This window comes from Lithobates pipiens, unplaced genomic scaffold, assembly GCF_037356315.1.
Source record: "Lithobates pipiens isolate NorthernLeopardFrog02 unplaced genomic scaffold, aLitPip1_a1.2 Scaffold_41, whole genome shotgun sequence".
Lineage (NCBI taxonomy): Eukaryota > Metazoa > Chordata > Amphibia > Anura > Ranidae > Lithobates > Lithobates pipiens.
The window spans coordinates 5,834,175-5,858,593 of record NW_027507861.1 but is presented as its reverse complement, the minus strand read 5'-3'; the positions used below and the strand labels follow the sequence as shown (position 1 = coordinate 5,858,593).

Below are 24,419 nucleotides of genomic sequence, written 5' to 3'. Positions count from 1 at the left end.
AATTAGAAATTTTGGAAGATGGTTAGTTACTTATATACATCTGTCACATCAACTTCTCATACTTGCAGTGTACAGTGCAAAAAACACACACATCTTATTTCATTTATATTTATCACATCAATGAAGTTGTCAGCATGCCTGATTGAAGAAGTCACGGATGTCGATTGCAAGGCAAGCACATATACTGTATGTCATTGTCCACTTGCCACGTCACCTGCCACAAGTTGTGTATTGTCCACTTGCCACATCACCTGCCACAAGTTGTGTATTGTCCACTTGCCTCAACACCTGCCACGAGTGCCACTTGACCAGCCACGAGTGCCACGTGACCTGCCACGAGTGCCATGTGACCAAGTTGTGGATTGTCCACTTGCCACGTCACCTGCCACCTGTGGGGTTTGACATTTTGAGACCCGACTTTGGGGCCCCGTACCTCGGGATCACTTGGTGCTAGAAACCACAAATTTGGAGATGTTGTAGTGCTAGTTCTACTGTGTTTGCATACCAAATTTACCAAATTTAGTGGCCCCAAGATACGTGGCCCCAAATTCGGGTCGCAAAATGTCAAGCACTTTTCTGCAGCAGAAAATGGCATTTTGCGACCCGAATTTGGGGCCACATATCTCAGGGCCACTTTCTAGCTGTAAGTCGCCCCGAGGTATGTATCTTGGGGTAACTTGGTGCTAGGAACCCCATAACTTGTGGCAGGTGATGTGGCAAGTGGACAATCCACAACTTGGTCACGTGGCACTCATGGCAGGTCAAGTGGCACTCGTGGCTGGTCAAGTGGGACTCGTGGCTGGTGTCGTGGCAAGTGGACAATACACAACTTGTGGCAGTTGATGTGGCAAGTGGATAATACACAATTTGTGGCAGGTGATGTGGCAAGTGGACAATACACAACTTGTGGCAGGTGACGTGGCAAGTGGACAATATACAACTTGTGGCAGGTGATGTGGCAAGTGGACAGTATACAACTTGTGGCAGGTGACGTGGAAGGTGGACAATCCACAACTTGGTCACATGACAGGTTACATGGAACTTGTGGCCGGTCATGTGGCACTCATTGCAGGTCACGTGGCACTCGTGGCAGGTGTCATTGCACTTGTGGCAGGTGTCGTGGCAAGTGGACAATACACAACTTGTGGCAGGTGATTTTGCAAGTGGACAATACACAACTTGGGGTCAGGCCCACCCCATCGTCCTTTTTGCCCCACCCAGACGTAGCTACATCACTGGTAAGGTAAGGTAAGCAGCGCCCTCTTCTCCTAGTCCCCTCTCATTGCCTCTCTTCTTCTCTGGACTAGCGCCGATTACCAGCCTCCATTCAAATAATCCTAGGGAAAGAACAACTACTAAAGACCGACCCAAAATCAACCATAAAACACAGAAAGATACCAACTCAACCACAACAATTAGCATGCACCATGATCAACACCAGGTCGGCAGTCAAACAGACTGGAAGTGCACGATTTCATCACCCAAAACATATTATACATATACAAATATATATACAAATACAAATAGATTGCCTCTTCATCACGGAAAGCTGGCTAACACCCGACTGCAACACCATCCTAACAGAATTGGTGCCTGAAAAAGACAGGATCCTAACTGAGCATAGGAAAGGAAAAAAAGGAGGAGGCCTAACAGTGATTTTTAAATCTCACCTGGTGCTCACCAAACCAATTTTACAGAAATCCGTGTCTTTCATGGAGACACTGACTCTATATCTTCAATCAACACCCCAAGACACCATTCACATACTTCTGTGCTACAGACCACCAGGACCAAAGACTAATCTCCTTACGCCCCTCACTGAATTAATTTTTGATACACACCCTGAAAACCAAAAACTTTCTGGTACTTGGGGACTTTAACCTCTGGGCAAACTCTACCCAAGACCCTATAGCAACCGCCTGCATCAACCAACTGGAAGAACTGGGTCTCCAGCAACTGATAAAGACTCCCACACATGGCTCAAGTCACACCCTGGACCTCATCTTCAAACAAAATATCGACATCAACATACTCAACAATATACCATTACCATGGATGGACCACCACACCATCAAATTTAAAATCTTCACAAACACCACCCTCCAAAAATGGAAACATCTGACAACAACTCATTGGACCAGATTGCATAAGAAACTACACATTCCGAAAGCTTCAAAACCACATTATCAAACAAAATAGCAACACTGAATTTAAGTCACTCATTGGAACTAACACTCAACTCCTTAAACAAGCCATTGCTACAAACAGCAGATGCAGTGGCTCCAAAACGCAAAACACATCATCCGGAGAAAAAACTCGGAATGGTTCAATCGCACTCTCACTCTACTCAAACAAGAACGCAGAAGAGCTGAAAGAGTGTGGAGAAGAAATCCTACCAGGGAAAACCACACAAACTACAAAGGACTAACGGAGAAATATCACAAAGCAATCTTCAATGCTAAAAAAGATTATTTTCTTGAAGACCATCTCATCGGCCTTAAACCGTCCTCGGGAGCTTTTCAAAATAGTCGCTCAGTCGATGAACCCCACCTGCTTAGAGCCCCCAGCAAACGAAACCCAAGACTTCTGTAATGAGTTATCAGATTTTTTCATTGATAAAATCGACAACATCCGGAAAACAATTCATCAGAAAAAAACAACAAACCTCATTCAACCAAAGTAAAAAGAAGATATCAACACGAACATCCCACAACCACCGAAGTTTTCTCTGACCCCAATCACCATGGACACAGCTATAAACATCATCAAAAACCTCAGAGACAGGACATCACCAATTGACATCCTCCCCACAACACTCCTGAAAGAATGTTCCGACATCTTGGCTCCCACCATAACTCACCATACCTCATAAATCAATCATTTAAAGAAGGGATGGTTCAAAGGGGCCCTCAAACAAGGCACTATCAAACCCCTGCTAAAGAAACCCAACCTTGACCCTTAAGACCTTAACCACCGCAGACTGATAACAAGCCATAACACCATCTCCAAGATTATGGAGAAAGTGGTAGTACAACAGCTACAATGCCACCTGGACACACACAAACTCCTGGACCCGCTGCAATCAGGCTTCCGCCCAGGCCATGCAACAGAAACAGCAATCCTCAAGATATGGGACGACTCCCTCAAAGCAGCAGATGATGGAGAATCATGTCTCCTGGTACTGTTGGACCTCAGTGCAGCGTTCGACATAGTGGATCACAATACTCTACTCATCTGCCTCACAGAAGTAGCAGGAGTCACAGATTCTACAATGGTTCGCATCTTTCTTAGGTAATAGTTCTCAGACAGTTACACTAGGAGCATTCACCTCTGAAACCCAAGCAATCTCTTGTGGAGTCCCTCAAGGATCTCCCTTGTCACCAGTGCTCTTCAACATATACATCCGCCCACTCCAAAATCATCAGAATATCAGACCTCCGCTTCCACTCATATGCTGACGACACGCATCTCTACTTTCGTATCACCAGACAAAAAGACCATCATCAGAAACTAGAAAAATGCCTCAATTTGATAGACGACTGGATGACCACAAGCTCCCTCAAACTCAACAAATCGACAACAGAGCTTCTTATCCTACACGCAAAACAAAATTCCCGATCCAAGACCCCTTGGGCACCACCTACCATCTTTGGACAGACCATCTCTCCAAGGATCAAGGCCAAGAGTCTCGGAGTCATTTTTGACTCCCACCATCTCCTCCGCCTGCTACATAGACTCATTCCCTTCATTCCTAAAGAGGACAAAAAATTCACGACTTGACTAAGCAAACTCCCTCTATATAGGGCTACCCCAATATCAACTTGCGCGCTTACAACTCTTCCAAAACATGGAGGCAAGACTGATAACAGGGAAAAAAAACTGGGAATCCATCTCCCCTTCCCTGAGGAGCCTACATTGGCTCACTGTAAAAAATCGGATCACATTTAAGACCCTCTGCCTCACCCACAAATGCACACATGGAGACTCTCCTTAATACCTACGTGAGAAGATAAAACACTAAACACCCAATCGCAGCCTTCGTTCATCTAACCAAAACCTTCTCCACATTCCCAAATCCTGTTACAAATCAAAGGGAGAACGGAGATTCGCAGTCCAAGAACAACAGCTATGGAACGCCCTACCGACTCACATCCGCATGGAAGAAAACCATCTGGCTTTCAGGAAAAAACTCAAAACCCACTTTTTCTCAGATGCTTGACAACAAAGGGCAAATCCAATGCCTTGAGGTGATTCAATTCACATTGTTAGTGCTTTAAAAGTTATTCATTCATTCATTCATTTGTTACAGACTATGGTATCGGGGTACAGGGATGTGGGGGGTAAGACAACACTCACCTTCTGTTGTATATCCCTAGAAATCACCCAGAATTCTGGCAGATTGTCAGGAGAACCCCAAGTTCCTAGCCAAGACAGGGGTAACAGCTGTATAACAGCACACACTCTATTATCCCACCACTGCCACACACATGACAAGGATGAAAGCCCACAGGAACTAAAAAACTAGGAGAGGACCTTGTATAGTGGAGGAGAGAAGGAGAGGGAGATTATTGTGATATACTTGCCACACTCTGCAATACCTCTGACCAACACTAGAGGGAGACTCCACCCATAGCTAGTTGGCTGACCACACACAGGCAGATACAAATCTTACATACAATCTGGTGCACTATGGGTGTTGGGGATCAGTCTAGTAATCATCACACACTTCTGGGGTTCCTCAGAATCCCCTACAAGCTAGAATCCTTGTGTTACTCCCTCTTCCCACTATCCACGTACATCCCCACACCAGACACAGGACAGGGGGCAGTGAGGGGTCGGTGGTGGGCAGTTGGGGTGAGTAGATGGGGATGTTGAGGAAAAAGTGCCTATTTTCAGTGGTTAGTGTGGGGGAAGGGGGATGCCTGCTGTTATAAGTTGATTAAATACACAGGGGGGTGTTGGGCATTAGTGATTAGTAGAAAAAATGGGGCAAGAACAAGGGGGAGACAGAGGTTCTAAATAGAGAGACAGGAGGAACTTTTGCTAAAGTAGTTTTACAGCAACAGTGGAGGACCAGAAGTGAGGGGGCAGTGAGGTGGGAGGGGACAATACCAGGCACACAGGGTGGACAGGAGAATGTGAGGGGGGGAAGGATGGTAAAGATGTGGGGTAAACTGGGAGGAAGTGAGGAAACAAAGAGCTGAATAGGAAGGCAGTGGGGTGGAATGGGTGGTCAGTGGGAGATGAATACCTGGCTGATGGTGTCCTGTTCCGGAGGTTGATGTGAAGCTCCTCTGATGAGTCTTTTATGGTTTGGGTCCTCTCGGATGGTCCCTCTTGTCTTTTCTGATGAGTCTTCTCTGACCAAGTGGCTTCTGACTCTTTCCAGCACGATGACTGGACATGAAGGGGGAAATCTCTCCCAACTCTTGGCTTCTCTTCCTTCTGCTCATAAGTGTCCACAATCAGGGGAAAGTTCTTCTCCGTGTCCCTGATGGAAGATGGGGGCTTCTTGTCTTGGCTGAGAGGTACTGTACGAGGCACGTTCTTTGTCTGCACTACGGATGTGGGAAGACTCCAATCACATTGTGAGCCAGCTTCCTCACAGGGAGCCCCTCCCTCACAGATGCCCTGGGGCCACACTGACTATAAACACAGTGTGGGGGAGGAGGAGGTTCACAAAAGAGGACCCCTCCCTCCATTCTCTGGGATGACACAATAGAATCTCATTAAAGATTCGTTATGTGAAGAAGGTTTGTTGGATGTTCTTCTGGTTAGGGGAGGGAAATTAGCATTGATTATTGAGTGCAGAGAACAGAAGGGAGGGGATTGGGAGGAGCAGGATGGGGAATTTTTCTCCAAGGAATGAATTTCTAGCAGTGAATGTGGTTTTCCTTCAGTAAATTCCATTCATTTCAAAATGAGTTGATAAAAGGAAATTAAATGTTGAACTCCTTCTGAGCGCCATTCATCAATCCATGGAATGTAGTGAGAAGATTTCTCCAAATTCTCCTTCAATAATCTCCTAGTGTATGAGGAGCTTTCCCTTTCTTGTGTCCTCTTCCTTCCTCCCCTGATCACACTGGTGTCTTCAGAGAGATCCGGAGCTGAGCTCTCACATCTCTCAGGACTCTCATATTGCACACACCGGGGAATCACCTCATACACTTCATCTTCTACACGTGCTGGGCACCATAACACTCATTTCTCTAGGAAAACTTTCTCCCGGAGATCTTACAGGAGATGAAAGGAATGTTGTACAATGAATGTGTGAGACGAGGAACATGACATCACGCGCTCCATCTTCTGCATGCGCGGTATAACATACATTTTCATACTGCCGGTGTGGGGGAGGGGAGGTATGGCGTGCAGAGACACAGAGGCTGGTGCAGCTACTCCAATGAGTGTGTGAGAGGCTGTGAGAGCCATGAGAGTCAGAGTGCTGAGGAGCCGAAGTTGTGAGTGAGACAAGCCCAAAGCCTATGAGAGTGAGACCGGCAGTGTGCTGGAGCTGAATAAAGCCGACTCCTTTGATATAGTGCAGTGCCGACGCCTGTGGTCAGCCTTTCTCCTAATATCATCAAGCGGCAAATGGCGTGTAGTGTGCCTGGAGCTCGCAACCTGGATTGTCTGGAGAGGTCGGAGAAGGAGAAACAGGGAGTGTGGCAGAACCAGCTGGACTGTGGAAATATGTCATGAACCATCTTCACAGCATAAGGAAACAGTGATTGCACTGAGTGGGAGATTTAAGATTTATAGGAGCAGTGACCACCGTGAAGGAGGTAGGATTCGGTCGCCACCGTGAAGGAGGTAGGTATTGGTTACCACCGTGAAGGAGGTAGGAAAATTGGTCACCTCCATGAAGGAGGTAGAAAAATTGGTCCCCACCATTCACCAGCGTGAAGCAGGTAGGAATCGGCCACCACCGTGAAGGAGATAAGAATCGATAACCACCGTGAAGGAGATAAGAATCGATAACCACTGTGAAGGAGGTAGGAATCGGTCACCTCTGCGAAGGTGGTAGGAAAATTTGTCACCTTCATGAAGGAGGCAGGAAAATCAGTCCCCACCATTCACCACCGTGAAGGAGGTAGGGATCAGTTACCACCATGACGGAGGTAGGAATCGGCCACCATCGTGAAGGAGATAGGAATTGGTCACCACCGTAAATGAGGTAGGAATCGGTGATCATTGCTGCTGATTGCCGAGAGATTGCCCCTAAAATCTGCCTACATCTGCTGTTTTCTATGACTGCTGTGTGGGATTGAAGGCTGCAGAAGGCATTGGAAAAGGATCAGAATGCTCACTGTCAGCTTGCTAAAGTGCTGTTTGTAAATTGAAACCAATTTTATCCATTTTAACTAAGTTTATCTGGGTAAGGAAATAACAGTGCTAAAAAAAATTGTTCAGTTGGCGAATGACGAGGAAATCTGCATTTAAAACCAACTGATTATTGACTGAGCCTAAATCGGGTATCACAATACAGGTCCTGCACTTGCCGGCCGGGAGCTCTTTGAGTCGGGTAGCGGGTCCTGTGGACTCAATGTCTGCGGGGGATACCGGCGATCGTCTCACGGAGAGGATTAACGGGGTGATACTAATGTAAACAAGCATCTCCCCGTTCTGCCTAGTGGCAGGACACTGATCATAGCTCCCTGTGATCTGGAGCTATGATCAGTGATGTATCACACATGGCCCCTCCCCCCTACAGTTAGAAACACTCCCCAGGATAAACTAAACCCCTACAGCGCCACCTGGTGTTAACCACTTCACTGCCAGTCACATTTACACAGTAATCAATGCAATTTTAACCTCATGACTAAGCCTATTTTTGGAATTTGGTGTTTACAAGTTAAAATCCATATTTTTTGCTAGAAAATTACTTGGAACCCCCAAACATTATATATATTTTTTAGCAGAGACTCTAGAGAATAAAATGGCGATTGTTGCAATATTTTATGTCACACGGTATTTGCGCAGTGGTGTTTTAAACGCAACTTTTTGGGAAAAGGGACACTTTCATGAATAAAACAAAACAGTAAAATTAGCCCAATTGTTTTGCGTAATGTAAAAAATAATGTTACGCCGAGTAAATAGATACCAAACATGTCACACTTTATAATTGCGCGCACTTGTAGATTGACGACAAAGTACGGTACCTAAAAATCTCAATAGGCGACGCTTTAAATTTTTTTTTACGGTTACCAGGTTAGCGTTACAGAGGAGGTCTAGTGCTAGAATTATTGCTCTCGCTCCGACGATCGCGGCAATACCTCACATGTGTGATTTGAACACCGTTTACATACGCGGGCGCGACTTCCGTATGCGTTTTCTTTGCTTCGCGAGCTCGCGGGGACGGCGGGCGCTTTAAAAATTATTTTTTTATTTATTTTATTTATTTTAAAATAACTAAATTGTTTTAAAAAAATAAATAAATAATTGATCATTTTTATTGCTGTCACAAGGAATGTAAACATCCCTTGTGACAGTAATAGGTGGTGACAGGTCCTCTTTATGGAGGGATCGGGTGTCAAAGACCCCCCACCCCTCCTTTACACTTCAATGTATTCAGATCGCCGAAAACGGCAATTCTGAATCCCGGATATTTTTTTAAGACCGGCGCCATTGTCAGCCGAGTAAACGGGAAGTGACGTCATGACGTCGCTTCCGTGTTTACGATGAGGAGACTGGAACGAAGCCGATTACGGCTTCGTTCCAGTTCCTCCGCAGCAGCCGGAGGCATCGGACACGGAATCGGTGCTCCCGATCGGGAGCACCGGTAGCAGCAGCGAGAGGCGGCGGGAGGGGGGGACGTCCTCTCCCGCTCCTCTGGCATAACAGCCGAGTGGCTTTTAGCCGCATCGGTTGTTATACCTGGATAGCCAATCGCCTGCTGAAAAGAACGGTACCGGGATGATGCCTGCAGGTGCGGGCATCATCCCGGTATAACCCCCGGAAGCCGAGTACGCATATCTGCGTACGCTCGGTGGGAAAGGGTTAATATCACTGATCGCTGTATAAATGTGAATGGTCCCAAAATTGCACCAAAGTTGTCCGACGTGTCCGCCATAATGTTATGATAAAAATCGCTGATCGCCGCAATTACCAATAAATAATATATTAATAAAAATGCCATAAAACTTTCCCCTATTTTGTAGACGCTATAACTTTTGTGCAAACCACTCAATAAACGCTTATTGCAATTTTTTTACCAAAAATATGTAGAAGAATACATATCGGCCAAAACTGAGGAATAAAAAATGTTTTTTTTATATATTTTTGGGGATATTTATTATAGCAAAAGGCAAAAAATTTGTTTTTTTTCAAAATTGCCGCTCTTTTTTTAAAATAAAAAACGCAGAGGTGATCAAATACCACCAAAAGAAATCTCCATTTGTGGGAAAAAAAGGATATTGATTTTGTATGGGAGCCACGTCGCACGACCGCGCAATTGTCAGTTAAAGTGACGCAGTGCCGAATCGCAAAAAGTGCCCTGGTCTTTGGCCAGCAAAATGGTCCAGGGCTGAAGTGGTTAATTGGGGCGTGTTTTTTTTAGGAAGGATAGAGGGTTGGGGTGGCTTATGGTACTTTTTTTAATGTGTTATATTTTGGATTATTTCCTGCGACTAGAGTTGAAAACCTCATCCCTTTAAACCCGAACACCTTTGAATTACACGGGTTCTGAGGCTAATTAAATGCAGATAAGGCACCGAGTGAGTTTAATTACCACCTTAATCAGCCACAGAATCCGTGTAATTAATATACGTTCAGGTGTAAAAGGGATGAGGTGGCCGCCATTCCTGCGACACTTGGGGCAGATGATGCTAAACTGCTATATAGTGGAAAGGAGTTATTGCACATCAGATTACAGTATAATTCATCAGCTGGGAATGACCCGGGGGGGGGGGAGGGGGTTATGATATCCCGAAGAATCTCGTCCAGTATATTGGGATATCTTCATTTAGCACATTTGATAAAAGGCGTAGGAGACAGAAGGAGAAGAAGCAGAAGCGAGGCTGTCGGGCAGGTGTGCTGGCAAGGTTGAGAAGACAGACCCACAGACCCCCCGCTGCCCATTCTCTTTCTTTTTAATTCGTTTTTATTATATATTTGACAATAAAACAGTGACATAATACACAAATTGAGAGTCAGACGATATTACATCGTACGCATCGCTCGGCCATTTTGGAATACAAAGGTATATCTAGTAAATTTAAAAGACATGAGATTTCTTCATTTTATGGATCAATTGAACATATTTATCCTTGACCATTTCACCCCTAATGGGAACTGACTGTGCCACAGACCACAGGGCCGCACCACTAGATAGTAACTTTCACGTAACCATATGTCTTTTTTTTATAATATATTCCATTAGGTGTAGCTTTTAAAACAGAACAGAAAAAGGAAAAGAAAAGTATAAGTGTGTTAACATAAACCATTTTAACCACTTAACCACTTAAGGACCGCCACATGTAATTATACGTCGGCACAATGGCACAGACAGGCACAAGCACGTACCCGTACGTGCCTGCCTTCCAGCGGATGGGGGGTCCAATCGAACCCCCTCCCGCTGGCTGCGGCAGTCCGTTTCGCTTCAGGAGAGATCCGGGATGAGGGGATGGCCGTTGATTTCTGGCCATTCCCATTCGATCGCTCCTGGCGAATGAGAAGCTTCCCCTGCCTGTGTAGTGTAAACACAGGCAGGAGGAAGTGATGTCACTCTCCTTGGGGCGGTCTTTTTGACCGGACTGTGAGGAGAGAAGATATAGTAAGTGCACCAACACTACACTGACATGTAGGTACACATAGGCACACTGTCACCCCCTGATCACCCCCCGATCACCCCCCGATCCCCCCCACCCTCCCTCCCAGTCACAGTGTCACTGATTGCAGTGATCATTTATTTACTGATCACTGCATTTAGTGTCAGTTGTGCCTGTAAAAAGTGTCAGGGCAGTTAGTGTTAGGTCCAGGGTAGCCCCCTACCCCCACTAATAAAAGTTTTAACCCCCTGATTGCCCCTAGAGTTAACCCTTTCACCCCCTTTTGCCAGTGTCACTAAGCGATTGTTTTTCTGATCGCTGCATTAGTGTCACTAGTGCCGCTAGGTAGCTAGTTATTTTTTAGGTTCACCGCCAGGTTTTTATAGCGTTAGGTACCCCCATATACTACCTAATAAAGGTTTTAACCCCCTGATTGCCCCTAGAGTTAACCCTTTCAATAGTGATCACTGTATAAGTGTCACTGGTGACGCTGGTTAGCCAGTTATTTATTTAGGTTCCCCGTCAGGTTTTTATATAGCGTCAGGGACCCCCATATACTACCTAATAAAGGTTTTAACCCCCTAGTTAACCCTTTCACCAGTGATCACTGTATAAGTGTTAGGTGTGTTCTGGTTAGTTAGTTTGCTTTTTATAGCATCAGGGCACCCATCATTTATTACCCAATAAAGGTTTAACCTCCTGATCACCCGGCGGGTGATATCAATTAGGTTTTAGGGTCTGGGTCTGCGTCGCCCCAGGCAGCGCTAGGTTAGTGCCAGTACCGCTAACACCCACGCGCAAAGCATACACCTCCCGTAGTGGTATAGTATCTGAACATCAATATCTGATCTGATCAGATCTATACTAGCATCCCCAGCAGTTTAGGGTTCCAAAAAAACGCATTGTTAGCGGGATCAGCCCAGATACCTGCTAGCACCTGCGTTTTGCCCCTCCGCCCAGCCCACCCAAGTGCAGTATCAATCGATCAATGTCACTTACAAATCACAAAAACCCATAACTGCAGTGTTTGCAGAGTCAGGCCTGATCCATTAGATCACTAACAGTTTTTTTGGTAGCATTTTATATTTAAATCCTGAAGGCGGTGCTTGGTTTTCGGGGTCCCGTACACGGTTAGGCTCCCAAAAAGTCCCACACATGTGGTATTTCCGTACTCAGGAGAAGCAGCAGAATGTATTTTGGGGTGTAATTTCACATATGCCCATAGCATGTGTGAGCAATATATCATTTAGTGACAGCTTTGTGCAAAATAAAAAAAGGTTTGTAATATTCCCGCAACTTGTGGCAAAATATAAAATATTGCATGGACTCAACATGCCTCTCAGTAAATAGCTTGGGGTGTCTACTTTCCAAAATGGGGTCATTTGGGGGGTTTTGTGCTATTTTGGCATTTTATGGCCTTCGAAACTGTGATAGGTAGTGAGGAGTGAAATCAAAAATTTGCACCCTTAGAGATCCTGAAGGCAGTGATTGTTTTTCGGGGTGCCGTACATGGCTAGGCTCCCAAAAAGTCCCACACAAGTGGTATCCCCGTACTCAGGAGAAGCAGCAGAATGTATTTTGGGGTATTTTGGGGTGCAATTCCACATATAACTATGGCATGTGTAAGCAATATATCATTTAGTGACAACTTTTTGTAAACTTTTTTTGTCATTATACAATCACTTGGGACAAAAATATTCAATGGGCTCAACATGCCCCTCAGCAATTTCCTTGGGGTGTCTACTTTCTAAAATGTGGTCATTTGGGGGGTTGTACTGCCCTGCCATTTTAGCACCTCAAGAAATGAGATAGTCAGTCATAAATTAAAAGCTATGTAAATTCCAGAAAATGTACTCTAGTTTGTAGACACTATAACTTTTGCGCAAACCAATAAATATACGCTTATTGACATTTTTTTACTAAAGACATGTGGCTGAATACATTTTGGCCTAAATGTATGACTAAAATTTAGTTTATTCGATTTTTCTTATAACAAAAAATATCTTTTTTTTTTCAAAATTTCCAGTCTTTTTCCTTTTATATTGTAAAAAATAAAAATCACAGAAGCAATCAAATACCATTAAAAGAAATCTCTATTTGTGGGAAGAAAAGGACGCAAATTTTGTTTCGGTACAACATTGCATGACCGCGCAATTACCAGTTAAAGCAGTGCAGTGTGAAATTGTAAAAAGACCTCTGGTCCTTAGGCTGACAATTGGTCTGGGGCTTAAGTGGTTAACAGGAGCATGTAATTACAATTTTTTATGCAATGTTTAGCAGCCCGGCTCATTCCTGCACTCCAACTAGAGTATCTGGAAGAGGTTGCAGTATTGTGGCACCAGCAAGCAGTGTCTAAGGCCTTATTTTTAAACCCCTGTTTAAAAGGGACATGTAATACAACTTTTAATGCAAGGTTTTGCAGCAGGGCTCATTCCTGCACTCCAACTAGAGTATATGGGAGAAGTTGCAATGTAGTGGCACCAGCACCAGTGCCTAAGGCCCAATTTTTCAGCCACTGTTTAACAGAGGCATGTAATACAATTTTTCATGCATTGCTTTGCGGCAGGGCTCATTCCTGCACTCCAACTATAGTAGATGGGAGATGTTGCAGTGTCATGTCACCAGCACCAGTGCATAAGGCCCAATTTTTCAGCCCCTATTTAACAGGAGCGTGTTATTACAATTTTTGATGCAATGCTTTGCAGCAGCGATCATTATTGCACTCCAAGTAGAGTATCTGGGAGAGGTTGCAGTGTCGTGGCAACAGCACCAGTGCATAAGGCTCAATTTTTCAGCCCCTATTTAACAGGGGCATGTAATTACAATTCTTGATATAATATTTCACTGAAAGCTCCTTTACTGTGCCCACCAAGAGTAACTGTGAGGACTTATAGTGTTGTGGCACCAGAACCACCACAACCACCAATGGCCCAATTTTTCTACCACTGTTCAACAATGGCATGTAATTACAATTCTTACTATAATCGTTCACAGCAGGGCGCTCCAGTGCCCACCAAGAGTCACTTTGAGGGCTTACAATGTTTTGGCAACACCAACACCTTAGGCCCCCATTTCTGCAGAGCATATAGGGCAGGCTCCTACTTTCAAACATCCAACTTACAAACGTATCCTTCTTGAAAATGCAAGGAGACAACAGGAAGTGAGATGAAAAAAGACGGATGGCAAAAAAAAAAAAATACAGGGGTTATAACCCTTTCCTATGTTTTCCAAAAAATGTTAAAAGTAAATTTTTAGACTGGAGCTACACTTTAAAAATGTACCAGTTCAAAATTACACACAGATTCTACACAACAAACCTACACAGTCCCTGTCTTCTTAGCACCGTCTGTATACGGCTGTTCTGAGTATATAGGGCCTGGGGGCCCCACGCCTTTCCTTTTTTTAATATGGATACGGGCTTCCCCTTAATATCTGTACAAGACCCAAAGGGGCTGGTAATGGGCTGGGGGGGCTACCCATGCCATTTTTCTCAATGATTTTCATCCATTTTGCCGAAACCAGATAAGCAGTTTTAAATTACTTTCTTCCGTTAAATGTCATTTTGAGCAGGGACTGTTCTAAACACAGGAGACATGTGCCACTTCACAGGCATACTATAGACACCCCCCAGGCACTATATTTAAAGGAATATTTCACTTTTGTTCACTTTAAGCATTATTAAAATCAGTGCTCCCGGAAAAACGGCCATTTAAAAAAATGCCGGTGCAGGAACCGGGTCCCCAAACCCTTTTTAGGACAATATCTTGCATATTAGCCAATAAAATTAGCACTTTTTATTTGAAACGTTCGAGTCCCATAGACTTCAATGGGGTTCTAAAGTTTGCACAAATTTTTGGGCCGTTCGAAAGTTCTGTTGCAAACCGAACCAGGGGGGTGTTCGGCTCATCCCTACCCATGATGTATAGAGTGCCCCAATAAACTGAGTAACCTATGGATTTTAGAGCGACCCAAGGAGGTTGGAGCACCATGTAGGGTTGCCACCTATCTCTTGGATTCAGCCAAACAGTCCAAGTTTTGACATTTGTGTCTGGGTTTCAGTCCACGTGAAACCCGGATACATTATTCAGATTGAACTGTGGCTCCCCAAGTGACTAAGATAGTCGCACACAAATCTGTTGTCATCTGTTAACTCAATTTGGCCACACCCACTGTTTGCCTTGGCATGTTTAGCGCACCACATTTATACTCTCCCTGGGACACCCAAAGGTGTTTAAAGTCTTTTGCAATCCTATAGTGTATACTATAAATAAAATTGCAGTGCGTCACTAAAGTGTTTGGGTTTGGCATGAAGAGAAGGTAGCAACCCTAGTGTGCACTCAGGAACAGCGATGTTCATACTCTGCTCCCCTTATAGCAAGAGGAAGTTCTCTCTCTAAGCCCTGAAGAAAAACTGCTCCTTTCTCCTCCTGTTAGGAGTGTATATCTGTGAGCTGAAGTCCATTACTCCTTCTATTCTTATGCAAGGCCCTCTTCCCAGACTACATTTCCCAGAATTCAGTGCAGCCTTCATCAAAGTCTCTCAAATCCTTCATACCCAATGGCTTCCTCTGCTGGATGGATGCTGAATGGCACTGAACTGTGACAGCGCTGAAAACTGAAAAATGCCCTGGGCAGGAAGGGGGTGTAAGTGTCTAGGATTGAGGTGGATAAAGTGGTTATAAATCCAAAACCAAAATCTGCAAGGCAAAGCCTAATTAGCTGGTATGCATTGCACACCAACTCATTATGAAGACCCTAACCTTAGACCTTAGATCGAAATCCCCACAGCGGTCCCGGCAAACTGGTCTGCCCAGCGACATGTCTCCCGGAGTTGTTTACGGGTATCGTGGGTTCCAGCGTTGTGATTGGTCAGAGCTGTGATGACGTCACTCCCACTCATGGTAACGGTGCGCCAGCTGAAGCAACGCATGAATGAGCCGTTTCTTCAGTGCGCATGTGCCGATGACGTTGTGAAGATACAGGGGACATCTCCTGAATTGTGCAGGTTTAGGAGATATCTGGGGTAGCTTCAGGTAAGACTTATTATAGACATTAGACATGCGCAGAGTAAAATATTTTGTTTCAGAATTTCGCTTTCGTCCGAAAAATTTATTTATTAAGTTTCTCATGAAATTCATTTTTATTTATTTTGTTTTTCGTTCAAAAATTGCATTCGTCCGAAAATCCACAAGAATTACGGTCAAATCTGTCTTTGAAGGCTTATGGTGTCTGTCGAATGTATAAAGAAGATTCGACGGAGCTAGTATATAGCATACTTCGTGTGAAATTTAGAACCCTATTAAAGTCTATGGGACTCCAACGTTCAAAATCTAAAGTACTAATGTGTTTGGGTACCCGGGTCCTGCCCCAGGGGACATGTATCAATGCAAAAAAAAGTTTTAAAAACTGAAGTTTTTTCGGGATTTTAATAATGATTAAAGTGAAACAATAAAAGTGTAATATTCCTTTAAATTTCGAACGGGGGTGTCCATAGTATGCCTGTGAAGGGGCGCATGTTTCTGGTGCTTAGAACTGTCCCTGCACAAAGTGTCATTTATGCAGGAAAAAAAGTCCTTTAAAATCACTCGCAGCTATTATGAATTGTCGGCTCTGTAATACAGAGAACGCTCATTGAAAGTCATTGATAAAAATAAATAAATAAATAAAAAAGCGTGGGGGTCCCCTAAATTCAATTACCAGACCCTTCATGTCTGGTATGGGTATTAAGGGGAACCCTGCGTCAAAATAAAAAAAAAATTGACGTTGGGGTCCCCTTAAAAATCCATACCAGACCCTTTATCCGAGCACGCAACCTGGCAGGCCACAGGAAAAGAGGGGGGGACGAGAGAGCGCCCCTCCTCTTGAACCACACCAGGCCACATGCCCTCAACATTGGGAGGATGCTTTGGGGGTCTGTGACCCCTCAAAGCACCTTGTCCCCATGTTGATGTGGAGAAGGGCCTCATCCCCACAACCATGGCCGGTGGTTGTGGGGGTCTGCAGGAGGGGGACTTATCAGAATCTGGAAGCCCCCTTTAACAAGGGGACCCCCAGATCCCGCCCTCCCTGTTTCAAATGGTAAGAGGGTACAAAAGTACCCCTACCATTTCACAAAGAAAGTGTAAAAATGGTTAAATAAGACAAACACAGTTTTGAAAAATTCCTTTATTAAAAATAAACAAAAAATAAAAAAAAGATTCCAGCGGTGGTAATCCACTCTTGCTATCCAGCGACAGATCTCTGGGGTCCAGCGATGGCTGATCTGATCCAGCGCAGCGAATCCATCCATCTTCTGTCTCCACGGAGGAGACACTGCAGGGTTTCCGGCGGCCTGACGTTTGTTATATGCGGAGGGCGGGGCCACCCATCACCTGACTCCGCCCCCTCTGATGCAAGGGGAAACCCGAGTTTCTCCGTGATGTATTGGTGACTCCGCCCCCCTCTGATGTAACAAAGGCAGGTTTCCGTTACATCAGATAGGGCGGGGTCACCTATACATCACGGAGAAACACAGGTTTCCCCTTGCGTCAGAGGGGGCGGAGTCAGGTGACGGGTGGCCCCGCCCTCCGCATATAACAATCGTCAGGCCGCCGGAATCCCTGCAGTGTCTCCTCCGTGGAAACAGAAGATGGATGGATTCGCTGCGCTGGATCAGATCAGCCATCGCTGGACCTCGGAGAGATGATCATCCGTCGCTGGATAGCAAGAGTGGATTACCACGGCTGAAATCTTTTTTTATTTTTTTTTATTTTTACCATTGTTCATATTTATTCTTTATGCTCAAATATTTTTTTCTTGTTTTTCATAATCTGTTATAAATTGTCGTTTGTTAGTCTAAAGTTTGACCAATAGACACTGAATATAAACATACTTTGCCTGAAAAAAATTCTTATGAATATATTGACAATTTATTTATTTATTTTTTAATTTATTTTCTAGTTTTTAACGCTAGATGCAAAATCCTGAGGAAGCTCAAGAGAGCGAATCATGTTGAAAATTGCAGCATCTTTATGTATAGATTGGTAACATGTATGGTCATTTGTGATCCTGTACCAGCTCTGTACATCAGTATTTGATATCTGTATTCATATCCTTTCTATCAATGTTTTTAACATTTGTTTGTATTTCAAAATAAAACTTTGTATATTTCACTTTGGGCACGTGACTGTTCTGCCTCTACTAGAGTACCGTTTAAAAGTCCCGAGGGTTGGTTACCCTCCAGCCCCTCTAGTTTCCCTTCCCTTTTCTTTAAAACATCCACTGGGAGGATCAACAGGTAATAAAAATGTTACAAGAGGAGACTCAGAAAAACAAAATCTTCTATACTAATGACAGATTGCACCATTTATGTAATTATTGATCTGCCCATAGTTACACTTTTTTTTTCAATCAAAATTCTTTTAATTTATTTTCCAATTTACAACAAAAGAAGAACTCACAACACACAAAGCATTCCCACAAAACAACCCAACCAAACAAAGCAAAAACTTGTTACACTTTAATGCCAACGTCATAACATTTCCAGGGATAAGAAGTGTTCTTTGAAAACTTTACACCAAAAAGAGATCTGTCCATTCAGAGTCATGAAAAAATATCACATACAGGACTTTCTGTCCCCTATGTGATGAAAGAATAAAAATTAAGTTACACTCAAGCACATAAACCCCCACCCCCCAAAAAAATGGCCCCCACCTCCACATATATGCACATACAAATGTAAACAAAGCCTCAGGTGTTCCTACAAGTGAAAACGTTGATTGCGATACACGTTACATATAACCGCGCACGCCGGAGTCAGAGCAAGAATTCTAGAGCCAGATCTCCTCTGTAACACTAAACTAATATCTATAGAGTTTTTTTTAAGTGTTGCCTATAGAAAATATAGGTTACTGAAGTTTGTCGCCATTTCACGGCTCACATAATTTAAGGTTTGGCAAGCTGGGTATCTATTTACTTTGCGATACCTTGTTTTTTTATATTTTACCAAAAATGTGGGTAATTTATTGCATTTTGTTTCCCTAAAATTCACTTTAGTGTTTTTTTTTACTGACTTTTTGTGTTTCCGAGACCATTGAGGTAATATTGTGTGACATAAAAAATGTAAACTATCACTATTTTATTTTTTAGGATGTCTGCTTTCAGAAAATATATAATGTTTGGTATATTTCCATCATCTTCAAGGCAAAAATTATTTTTTAAACATGTGTGCAAAAAACGCAAAAAGGGCTCTGGCTGTGAAAAGGTTAAAGTGAACCCCAGCTGGAGGAAGTTCAGTCCCCAGAAGTGGTAGGAATATGACCTCACACTCAGCCCCCGATCTCTTGTAGGTGTGCTGTGTGAATAGTCTATGGAGAGGAGTAATAGCTAAACAGAGAATGAAGATAACAAGAACATCCATTCTACACCTGATGAGATCCCCAAGACTTTCATCAGAACCAGATGGAATACAATTAGCCAGCTGAACTTAAGTGATACTGTTAAATACATTCCATAAACAGCAGCAACCCAGTGTGGGAAGGCCTGTGGCAGCTTAGGGGATTGCTTTCTCACCAGAGACTTTTCCCTCAATGGTGTCCCAGTCACAGACCTGCCTGCAAACATGTCACCCGTGAGAGGAGATAAAATATGGAAAGGAGGCATTTATCATGGGAGGGGAGGTTTGGAGAAAGTGTGCTTAGCTGGAGCCGTGACACCTGACTTATGGTGTATCAACAGTCAGAAGAACCTGGAATGGACTCTCTTAATGAGGCTTCAGAGGCTTTGCAAGATGCCACTTGACCCCATCCTAGTCCCTGATACTGCGACAGTGTCAATCATGTATTAGCTCAGGATCTGGCAATGAAGAAAACACTTGGTAACATTGCCCAGTTAGTGAATGATGAAAATGCATTACATGTTCTGTTAAAGCTCCATAAAAAAGATAAATATATGAATTATGAGGAAAAAAAAGTCAGTGCATCCGATCATTACATTCCAGTTTGCAGATTTTGTTTTTATAAAGTAGCATTTTATCTTTTCACTTCATCCCTACCTTATGGGATAACATTGGGGCTATGAAGCTAATGGAACACCCACAACTCCTTTAATACCCCCCTTCTTCCAGAGTTTCCTCTCTACAAGCTTCTCTGCTGAAGCTTGTGAATCCTCTGGTTGCAGATTGTCCCGGTATTAACTGTAAACATTTGTCACATTCAGAGCATTAAAATGGCTTCTCTCCAGTGTGAACTCTCTGGTGTGTGTTAAGATTTGATTTCTGTGTAAAAGCTTTGCCACATTCAGAACACTGATATGGCTTCTCTCCAGTGTGACCTCTCTGGTGTGTGGTAAGATTTGATTTCTGTGTAAAAGCTTTGCCACATTCAGAACACTGATATGGCTTCTCTCCAGTGTGACCTCTCTGGTGTGTGTTAAGATTTGATTTCTGTTTAAAAGCTTTGCCACATTCAGAACACTGATATGGCTTCTCTTCAGTGTGAACCCTCTGGTGTGTGAAAAAGTATTTCTTGGTTGTAAAAGCTTTGCCACATTCAGAACACTGATATGGTTTCTCTCCAGTGTGAACTCTCTGGTGTGTGATAAGGTCTTTCTTGGTTATTAAATCTTTTCCACATTCAGAACACTGATATGACTTCTCTCCAGTGTGAACTCGCTGGTGTGCGATAAGATTTGATTTCTGTGTAAAAGCTTTGCCACATTCAGAACACTGATATGGTTTCTCTCCAGTGTGAACTCTCTGGTGCGTGATAAGGTATTTCTTGGTTGTAAAAGCTTTCCCACATTCAGAACACAGATATGACTTCTCTCCAATGTGAATCCTCTGGTGTTTGATAACATCTGACTTATGTGTAAAAGCTTTGCCACATTCAGAACACTGATAGGGCTTCTCTCCAGTGTGAACTCTCTGGTGTGTGATAAGATTTGATTTTAGTGTAAAAGCTTTGCCACATTCAGAACACTGATATGGCTTCTCTCCAGTGTGAACCCTCTGGTGTGCAATAAGTTTTGAGTTTGTTGTAAAAGTTTTATCACATTCGGAACAATGAAATGGTTTCTCTTTATTGTGAATCTTCTGGTGTGTGATATGTTTTGCCTCCATTGTAAAACCTTTGTTGCGTTCCAAACAAGAAATATCTTCTGAAATGACTCCTCTTATGTATACATGGGATGGACTTTACTATAAAGCCATTGTCACTTCCAGAACACTGAAATGACTTCTCTCCTGTTGTCCTCTGAGGCTGGATCAATGTTGAAGAAGTTCCAAAATACTTATGACTTTTAGAACACGGATATGTCTTGAATCCTTTGTGAATCCTCCAGTGAACTGCAATAAAAACTTTCAGTCACTTATAACACCGAAATGGATCAATTCCCTCGTGACTTTGTTTTATAGATGAAGACCAGCATGACCAAAAACTTGGTTCCTCAGTCCACCTGTACAGAACAAAAAAAAAAATCAGAATTCTGTAAAAAAAAAAGGGTTTTAATAAAATTACTTTATTTTTTAACATTTTATATTAACTGCTTCCCACTCAGCCTATTGTAATATGACGGGCAAAAGGAGCCATATTGTTCTGGGAGATTTTTCTACATGGACATTCCAACATGTAAATCACTTTGCTTGTAGAGCAATTAATAAATCTTTTCATTTTAAATGTTTTGGATCGATCTGAATCAGTGAATATCTGACGTCACTTGGTGGCAGGTGACGTGGCAAGTGGACAATGACATACAGCATATGTACTTGCCTTGCGATTGACATCCGTGACTTCTTCAATCAGACATGCTGACAACTTCATTGATGTGATAAATATAAATGAAATAAGATGTGGGTGTTTTTTGCACTGTACACTGCAAGTATGAGAAGTTGATGTGACAGATGTATATAAGTAACTAACCATCTTCCAAAATTTCTAATTCAAATAGAAAAGATTAGAACAGAATAGAAAAAAATATATAATATAATAGATTAAAATAGAAAGAATATACAACCATCTTCTGAAATTCGAATTTGAATAGTATGAATTCAAATTTTTAAATTAATTAATTTTAAATTTGGATAGAAAAGATTATAATAAAATAGAAAATAGACTAGAAAAAAGATAGAACAGAATATATTATATTTTATTCTTTTCTATTCTTTTTCTAGTGTATTTTTTATATTCTATTAAAATCTTTTCTATTAAAATCAAAATCATTATATACTAAATTCGAATTTCCGGAAGATGTTTATATATATATATATATTTTTTTTTTCCCCGACATTTGAATTTTGTACAGAATGATTTAGATTTTAATAGAAAAAAATGTTAATAGAATATAAAAGAATAGACTAGAAAAACAATAGAACAGAATAGAATATAGATATTATCTATTTCATTTTATTATTTTTTTTCAGATTACTATTTGTTTTAATAAGATTTCCTGCAGACTATTAGCATCTATTTCATTTTTTTGCAGATCTCCTGCAGACTATTAGTATCTATTTTGTTTTCTCACTAGATCTCCTACAGACTATTAGCATCTATTTCTTTTTAGCAGATCTCTTGTAGACTATTAACAGCCATGTCACTTCTTTTTTTTTTGCAGATCTCCTGCAGACTCTTAGAATCAATTTCATTTTTTTTTTTTGCAGATTACTATTTATTTCCATCAGATTTCCTGCAGTATATTAAAGCGGGATTCCGCTCTTTTTTTTTTTTTTTCTTACCTGTGTCACAGGTGGGCGAGTGCTACCTTCGATTGGCATCCACGTCTGGCGTTTTTTTGTCCCCCGGCGCGACGAATCCTTTCCTTGGGATGACTTATAAAAACCTGCTCTGGCGTTTTCCATTTTGCCTGTGGGCATCTGAAGCCCACAGGCATTTACTTCCTGGTATAGGATGACGTCCACCAACACAGACCACAGTGGTGTCAGGCTGACCCAGCAGTGATTGGTGTGTGTGGGGGTGTGTGTCCGGACGGGTGGGCGGGGCCAGCTGTCAGCGATCGGAGATGTCCATGGAGGTGCTGCCCATGCTTCGCCCCTCCGGCACAACAAACTTTCTTGTAGTGTCCTCCCGGTGATTGCCGCTCACGCCTCCCCCCGGGGGAGGAGGACGGGGCTCAGGGAGGAGGACACACCGGAGGTGTGGAGGAAGGAATGCTCAGCCCCGGCCGGGGGGAGGAGGGGGGGATCAGTCCGTACTAATCCGCTCACAAGTGCCACTCGCTGTGTGTAGAAATCAGCCGCCCAGCAAATCCATCCCTCTGTCAGAGGAGGAGAGGGGGCGGGGCCAGGAGAAGCCAAAACACAGGAAGTCAGGGGGAGCACTGCATCGGTATGTGCGGGCGACACACACACACGCGTCTACCGCACGGGCGATCGCAGGAACCCCCCACATCATCCATGGATGATCTGCTCAACCTCCAACGCGACCGGCGCCCTTGCGAAATCTCGCGAGATTTCGCAATTTCATTGTCCCCCATGGATTCTTGGGAAATAGCTCCCAGGGACCATTGCGAGGACGATTGGCCACGCCTACTCCCACGGGAGGACAACCCGGAAGTCAGCTGAAACATCAGAAATAAAAGGTAAGTAACGAATATTTTTTTTTTCAGGGTTCGTTTAGGTAAGTATGCTATCTGGTGAATTTAATAACATGATGTTTCATTTTTAGGTACCAAACCACTTTAACATCTATTTCATTTTTTGCAGATCTCCTGCAGACTATTAGCATCTATTTCATTATTTTTTTGCAGATTACTATTTATTTCCATCAGATCTCCTGTAGACTATTAGCATTTATATAATGTTTTTGCATATCTCCTGCACACTATTAGTATCTATTTAATTTTCTCATCAGATCTGCAGACTATAATCTATTTATTTTTTGCTGGTCTCCTGCAAACTATTAGCAGCCATTTCCCTGTGTATAGAGATATAAGCAGTGATGATGTCCCTCTTGTTGTCTCTTCCTCATACCATTCCTCCATTCATAAATTAAATAGATGCTAATATTCTGCATAAGATATGCAAAAAAAATGAAATGGGTGTTAATATACTGCAGGAGATCTGATGGAAATAAATAGTAATCTGCAAACAAAATGAAATTGATTCTAACAGTCTGCTGGAGATCTGCTAAAAAAAGAAATAGATGCTAATAGTCTGCAGGAGATCTGGTAAGAAAACAAAATAGATACTAATAGTCTGCAGGAGATCTGCAAAAAATGAAATAGATGCTAATAGTCTGCAGGAGATCTTATGGAAACAAATAGTAATCTGCAAAAGAAATTAAAAAGGAAATAGATAGTATCTATATTCTATTCTGTTCTATTGTTTTTATAGTCTATTCTCTATTTCCATTCTAATCTTTTCTATTCAAATTCAAATTCATCCTATACGAAATTTGAATGTTGGTAAGAAATATATATTTATATATAACCATCTTTCGAAATTCGAATTTAGTATATAATGATTTTGATTTTAATAGAAAAGATTTTAATAGAATATAAAAGAATAGACTAGAAAAACAATAGAACAGAACAGAATAAAATATAATATATTCTTTTCTGTTCTATCGTTTTTCTAGTCTATTTTCTATTTTATTATAATCTTTTCTATCCAAATTTAAAATTAATCAATTTAAAAATTTAAATTCATACTATTCGAAATTC

The 24,419-nt window shown here is 42.5% G+C and overlaps 1 pseudogene; it reads right to left on the bottom strand.

The window, feature by feature from the left end:
• Positions 1–24,419, bottom strand: part of LOC143956789 (uncharacterized) — a 135,063-nt pseudogene that overhangs the window by 6,258 nt on the left and 104,386 nt on the right.